Source organism: Littorina saxatilis, linkage group LG2 (assembly GCF_037325665.1).
Source record: "Littorina saxatilis isolate snail1 linkage group LG2, US_GU_Lsax_2.0, whole genome shotgun sequence".
Lineage (NCBI taxonomy): Eukaryota > Metazoa > Mollusca > Gastropoda > Littorinimorpha > Littorinidae > Littorina > Littorina saxatilis.
Window position 1 is genome coordinate 18,762,494 of NC_090246.1, and position 7,500 is coordinate 18,769,993.

Here is a 7,500-nt window from a genome sequence, read left to right on the forward strand (position 1 = left end):
TGAAATTTGGAGCGTCGCGCGAAACTTCGCTTCGTTGGAACTAAACAACGGAGCGTCACAACATTTCCCATGTTGACAGTACAGTATGTGAGCTTTTCGTTTGAGAAATGTGTAACTGTCGTTTGTCAGTTTTTTTGCTGTGTACTTGTGGAGTTATGAACATGACCAGGAAAAGTAAAAAGCTGACAGTTAGGTGTAAGCAACTTACTGTACAGGTGTGAACAGCTAAATATCTCAACTATGAATAGCAACAGAGTCTGAGAGAAACCAAGGGAATATTTCGGAACTTCTCAAACCACTTGAGCTGCGCAAAAGATTGAATAACAATCCTGGATGTAGAAAGTCGCAATGAGAGCGCCAATTTTCGGTTGTAGAGGTTAACTGTCGATTATGATTTCGGGCTGTTTGACCCATTTTTGAGCCGGACGTTTGAATAAATTGGATGGAAATGTGATCTGCAAATACAAAAACAGAAGGTTTTTTTCCCTGTGCTTTTCCTGTGCTTTTCGAAAACGAGGAATGTTTGTTCAAATCTGCTGTTATCACTACCACGTGCATCAACACTGCCGTAACTAGAAGACAGTTATAACAGAGGACCATCCCAGTCTTGACATCTTAATATCATAGAAAATGTATGGTTAGCCTATACCTTTAAATTCAAGTAAAGCGCATTTCCAGCATCAATGAGTCAAACACACATCTAGAGGTAGAAGTCAGTCGTTACTTGGTAGCATTGCAAATCCACTTTCTGAAGACTTTGTACAATTTGTTGTCGGGGTTGCTGTCTGTCTGAGCACATTCAGTTCAGCGCTTTGTTGGTATGTGACCAGGTGAGAGGAGGTGCTAATTCCACGGGGCGGGGATGTAGCTCAGTCAGGGCGGGGATGTAGCTCAGTCAGGGCGGGGATGTAGCTCAGTCAGGGCGGGGATTTAGCTCAGTCAGGGCGGGGATGTAGCTCAGTCAGGGCGGGGATGTAGCTCAGTCAGGGCGGGGATGTAGCTCAGTCAGGGCGGGGATGTAGCTCAGTCAGGGCGGGGATGTAGCTCAGTCAGGGCGGGGATGTAGCTCAGTCAGGGCGGGGATGTAGCTCAGTCAGGGCGGGGATGTAGCTCAGTCAGGGCGGGGATGTAGCTCAGTCAGGGCGGGGATGTAGCTCAGTCAGGTCAGGGATGTAGCTCAGTCAGGTCGGGGATGTAGCTCAGTCAGGGCGGGGATGTAGCTCAGACAGGGCGGGGATGTAGCTCAGTCAGGGCGGGGATGTAGCTCAGTCAGGGCGGGGATGTAGCTCAGTCAGGGCGGGGATGTAGCTCAGTCAGGGCGGGGATGTAGCTCAGTCAGGGCGGGGATGTAGCTCAGTCAGGGCGGGGATGTAGCTCAGTCAGGGCGGGGATGTAGCTCAGTCAGGGCGGGGATGTAGCTCAGTCAGGGCGGTGATGTAGCTCAGTCAGGGCGGGGATGTAGCTCAGTCAGGGCGGGGATGTAGCTCAGTCAGGGCGGGGATGTAGCTCAGTCAGGGCGGGGATGTAGCTCAGTCAGGGCGGGGATGTAGCTCAGTCAGGGCGGGGATGTAGCTCAGTCAGGGCGGGGATGTAGCTCAGTCAGGGCGGGGATTTAGCTCAGTCAGGGCGGGGATGTAGCTCAGTCAGAGCGGGGATGTAGCTCAGTCAGAGCGGGGATGTAGCTCAGTCAGGGCGGGGATGTAGATCAGTCAGGGCGGGGATGTAGCTCAGTCAGGGCGGGCATGTAGATCAGTCAGGGCGGGGATGTAGCTCAGTCAGAGCGGGGATGTAGCTCAGTCAGGGCGGGGATGTAGATCAGTCAGGGCGGGGATGTAGCTCAGTCAGAGCGGGGATGTAGATCAGTCAGGGCGGGGATGTAGCTCAGTCAGAGCGGGGATGTAGCTCAGTCAGGGCGGGGATGTAGATCAGTCAGGGCGGGGATGTAGCTCAGTCAGGGCGGGGATGTAGCTCAGTCAGGGCGGGGATGTAGCTCAGTCAGAGCGGGGATGTAGCTCAGTCAGGGCGGGGATGTAGCTCAGTCAGGGCGGGGATGTAGCTCAGTCAGAGCGGGGATGTAGCTCAGTCAGGGCGGGGATGTAGATCAGTCAGGGCGGGGATGTAGCTCAGTCAGGGCGGGGATGTAGCTCAGTCAGGGCGGGGATGTAGCTCAGTCAGGGCGGGGATGTAGCTCAGTCAGGGCGGGGATGTAGCTCAGTCAGGGCGGGGATGTAGCTCAGTCAGGGCGGGGATGTAGCTCAGTCAGGGCGGGGATGTAGCTCAGTCAGGGCGGGGATGTAGCTCAGTCAAGGCGGGGATGTAGCTCAGTCAGGGCGGGGATGTAGCTCAGTCAGAGCGGGGATGTAGCTCAGTCAGGGCGGGGATGTAGCTCAGTCAGGGCGGGGATGTGGCTCAGTCAGGGCGGGGATGTAGCTCAGTCAGGGCGGGGATGTAGCTCAGTCAGGGCGGGGATGTAGCTCAGTCAGGGCGGGGATGTAGCTCAGTCAGGGCAGGGATGTAGCTCAGTCAGGTCGGGGATGTAGCTCAGTCAGGGCGAGGATGTAGCTCAGTCAGGGCGGGGATGTAGCTCAGTCAGGGCGGGGATGTAGCTCAGTCAGGGCGGGGATGTAGCTCAGTCAGAGCGGGGATGTAGCTCAGTCAGGGCGGGGATGTAGCTCAGTCAGGGCGGGGATGTAGCTCAGTCAGGGCGGGGATGTAGCTCAGTCAGGGCGGGGATGTAGCTCAGTCAGGGCGGGGATGTAGCTCAGTCAGGGCGGGGATGTAGCTCAGTCAGGGCGGGGATGTAGCTCAGTCAGGGCGGGGATGTAGCTCAGTCGGTAGCGCGCTGGATTTGTATCCAGTTGGCCGCTGTCAGCGTGAGTTCGTCCCCACGTTCGGCGAGAGATTTATTTCTCAGAGTCAACTTTGTGTGCAGACTCTCCTCGGTGTCCGAACACTCCCCGTGTGTACACGCAAGCACAAGACCAAGTGCGCACGAAAAAGATCCTGTAATCCATGTCAGAGTTCGGTGGGTTATAGAAGCACGAAAATACTCAGCATGCTTCCTCCGAAAGCGGCGTATGGCTGCCTAAATGGCGGGGTAAAAACGGTCATACACGTAAAAGCCGTGGGAGTTTCAGCCCATGAACGAACAAACAAACAAACAAGCTAATTCCACGATATAGCCTAGACCGATCTGTGGTGCGGAACATGATTGTGTAACCGGGGCAAAACGGCTCCTTCGATTACAAAAAAATAAAAATAAAATAAAATAAAATAAAATAAAATAACTAAATACATAAAAAAAAGGCAACGGGACATCACTTACAATTTCTTGATGTTCCAGAAAGTGTTTACGACGCATGCGTGCCGGCACCGCCGTCGCTTTCTTCTGGTACGGCTCAAACATTGACGACTGCAGACAGAATACATTTTCCAGAAGTTGTCCGCGCACATGGCTACACACTCGCGGGATCTGTCCCAGCACGACAACCAGCACGGGAACCAGTCCTCTCCGTTCTGTATGTGCACTTGGCAGCTAGTGTTGAAGCACCTGCATTCAATGACAATGTGAACAATGGTTTGGTAAGAAAACAATGAAAGGATACGGTAGGTAGAAATTAAAATAGAAGGAAAGGACGGAAGGGGAGGAAGGACAGAACGAGAGGAACAAAGAAAATAAAGCAAAGACTGAATGAGGGAAGACGGATAGTGACACGAGCACCATCAAAAAGCTACACTATTTTAAGTGAGTAGTTTATAAACTGTAGAAAGAAGAAGAAGAAAAACAGAGAAAAAAAAGAATGTCAACATTTGCTTTTTTGACGTACGAATAACTATTATTTGTTAGAAACATTTGTCCTCATTTACAATAACCGCATCGAACGATCACGAATTTCAAAACAAAAGGTAACAGTCACCTCGCTACCCTGAAACCTTTATTTACTATTAATATGAAACACCCTTTAAAATTATCAATTACAAATCTCTCCCGTAGGCTCCATACAAAGATATTATTTATTTTATTTTATGCAGCTTGTTTTCGCGCGCATATTTCAACATACGGATTCAAGGCGCAGGGATTTATTTATGCCGTGTGAGATGGAATTTTTTTACACAATACATCACGCATTCACATCGGCCAGCAGATCGCAGCCATTTCGGCGCATATCCTACTTTTCACGGCCTATTAATCCAAGTCACACGGGTATTTTGGTGGACATTTTTATCTATGCCTCTACAGTTTTGCCAGGAAAGACCCTTTTGTCAATCGTGGGATCTTTAACGTGCACACCCCAATATAGTGTACACGAAGGGACCTCGGTTTTTCGTCTCATCCGAAAGACTAGCACTTGAACCCACCACCTAGGTTAGGAAAGGGGGGAGAAAATGGCTAACGACCTGACCCAGGGTCGAACTCGCAACCTCTCGCTTCCGAACGCAAGTGCGTTACCACTCGGCCACCCAGTCCTATATTACATATTAATGCAAACGCCATTGCTTCAGTGGGATTGTCTAAGATTCAAAGAGGAGAGAAAACTAAAAAAAAAAAAAATAAAAAAAAGGGAAAAACATGAAAGCCTTCCCCCAATTCCCCCGCCCCAGTCAAGAAACAACAACAACAACAACTAAAGCAATAAAAGCTAAATACTCATAAACGACAAACCCCAAGAAGAAAAAGAGAAAAAGAAAAGAAAACAAGTCGCGTAAGGCGAAATTACTACATTTAGTCAAGCTGTGGAACTCACAGAATGAAACTTAACGCACTGCATTTTTTCACAATCACCGTAGTCCGCCGCTCGTGCAAAAGGCAGTGAAATTAACGAGCCTGTTTAACGCGGTAGTGGTTGCGCTGTACTGCATAGCACGCTTTTCTGTACCTCTCCTCGTTTTAACTTTCTGAGCGTGTTTTTAATCCAAACATATCACATCTATATGTTTTGGGAATCAGGAACCGACAAGGAATAAGATGAAAGTGTTTTTAACTCGATTTCGGAAATTTTATTTTGATCATAATTTTTATATTTTTAATTTTCAGAGCTTGTCAAAGTCATTGATTAATTTTTAAGCCTCCAAACTGAAATGCAATACCAAAGTCCGGCCTTCGTTGAAGATTGCTTGGCCAAAATTTCAATCAATTTGATTGGAAAAAAAAGGGTGTGACAGTGCCGCCTCAACTTTTACAAAAAGTCGGATATGACGTCATCAAAGTCATTTATCGAAAAAATGAAAAACACGTCTAGGGATATCATACCCAGGAACTCTCATGTAAAATTTCATAAAGATCGGTCCAGAAGTTTACTCTGAATCGCTCTACACACACACACACCCACAGACAGACAGACAGACAGACAGACAGACAGACACACACACACACACACACACACACACACACACACACATATACACACATATACACACATACACACATACACCACGACCCTCGTCTCGATTCCCCCTCTTTGTTAAAACATTTAGTCAAAACTTGACTAAATGTAAAAAGAAGAATTTATCTGATAAACTACTAGCAAAAAGTCAGCGAACTCGATTACACTTGTTTAAAGGCTCACTCCGCTTCCCGTAAACCATCAGTTTTTGGCCACAGACACTGTCAGGCTTTTACACACAGTACAAAACCCCTTTCATTTAAACACTTACCGCTAGAGAATATCCTAGGTGCCCTCCATAAAGCGCGAGAATTTTTCAAAGAATTTATTTTTGCGTGGCCAGCCGGATTTTCTTTAAAACAAATCGGATGCCTCGTTTTAGCGCTAGAACTAACTTTTCAAATCTAAATAATAAAATAAAGGCACAGTCAGCCTCCCGTAAACCATCACAGACACTCTCAGGCTTTTACACACAGCTAGTACAAACACCCTTTCATTTAAACACTCATCGCTTCAGAACATCCCAGGTGCCCTCCGTAAAGAGCGAGCAATTTTCAAAGAAATTATTTTTGCGTGGTTTATCTGAGCCATCGTGAACCCGTGTGATCCAGTTTCCCTTTTTTCACAATTTAGTCGTCATGTCAGTTTGTGATTGCAATGCGACTCGCTGTAAGCTTATCTGCAATAGCACGTTATTGTGTACCTCTGAATCTAAAACGCAACAAACGGCAGAGAGTCACACGAACTGGATCGGTGGCGATTGACCGTTTAGAGGAACTGGCGCAATGCAGAACCGTTGTCTGCCACGAGAAAGACGTTTTGCGTGACACGTTTTCGGGGTTTCTTTTTTCAAACTTTCAAAACTTCGCGAATTGTACTGATCTTGTTTTGATGAAGAAAGATTTCTTGTATGATTTAAGAATGTTAAGGGGGGGGGTTTCCAAAGGTATATTGTGAATATGTGGGTGTGAAGGCGCGAAGCGCCGAGCCGACGGCGCGAAGCGCCTAGCTTGCTAGGGGGGTCCGGGGGCATGCCCCCCCGGACAATTTTGAAAAAAAGGATGCAAAATGGTGCAATCTGGTGCATTCTGAGGATGATCATTACCAGTTTCAGGCAGCAGATTTTGTCACTGATTAATACCCCAAAAATTGAAACTCAACCCCAAAAAACACACAAAAATATTTTTATTTTTTGGCTGGGGGGGGGGGGGGGTTTCCGGAAACCCCAGAAACCCCCCCTCGTCCGCCCCTGAGCTGTCAATTTATTATTTAGATGTTAAAAGTTAGGTCTAGCGCCAAAACGAGGCGTCCGATTGTGATACTGAACAATCCGGCTGGCCACGCAAATATTAATTCTTTGAAAATTGCTCGCTCTTTACGTAGGGCACCTAGGATGTTCTCAAGCGGTGAGTGTTTAAACGAAAGGGTGTTTGTACTGTGTGTAAAAGCCTGACATTATCTGTGATGGTTTACGGGAGGCTTACTATGCCTTTAATAGCATGTGATACAAACATTCTTAAATCATAAAATAATTCTTTTTTCAGCAAGTGAAGATCAGTACAATTCGAAGTTTTGAAATTTTGAAAAAAGGGAGCCCGGAAGCAAGTCATACAATGTCCTGTTTGCCCAAGCACGAATTTTCTGCATATCGCCAGTTTCTTTGAACGGTCAACCGCCACCGCTCAGGTCGTGCCACACGCAGTCGTTTGTTGCATTTTTAAACTCAGAGGTATACAATAACGTGCTATTGCAGATACACCGAGTCGCATTGAAAATACAAACTGACGACTTAATTCATCACGTATACTGAAAGGCATAAATTCTGCAAATAGTGCATTGAACGATTTTGCTCTCAAACGAAAATCAGATTGAACCTGTAATTTGTAGTTGACATCTTGAGTGTTGGAGCAAATGTTTCACGCTGTCAGCGTGCGCTTTGCAGTATTGCTGATCCAGCCACAGCTCACTGTGCTAATAAAGACAATGGGCTGAACGGGAGACAATAACGTAAAAAAGATAGTGTATGGCCCTATAAAATGCAACTGGCTGTCTGGCTGTATCCAGATATCGCAATCATGCCACGACTTGATGAAGGAGAGAGACAGCAAGCGATTGG

General features: G+C 47.3%; 1 long non-coding RNA gene across 1 annotated transcript in view; it reads right to left on the bottom strand.

Moving 5' to 3' along the window:
• Positions 1-7,500, bottom strand: part of LOC138958406 (uncharacterized) — an 11,374-nt gene that overhangs the window by 708 nt on the left and 3,166 nt on the right. Inside the window, exon 3 of the long non-coding RNA XR_011453392.1 lies at positions 3,326-3,550. This is a non-coding gene — a long non-coding RNA (uncharacterized lncRNA). The remainder of the gene's footprint in view (positions 1-3,325; positions 3,551-7,500) is intronic.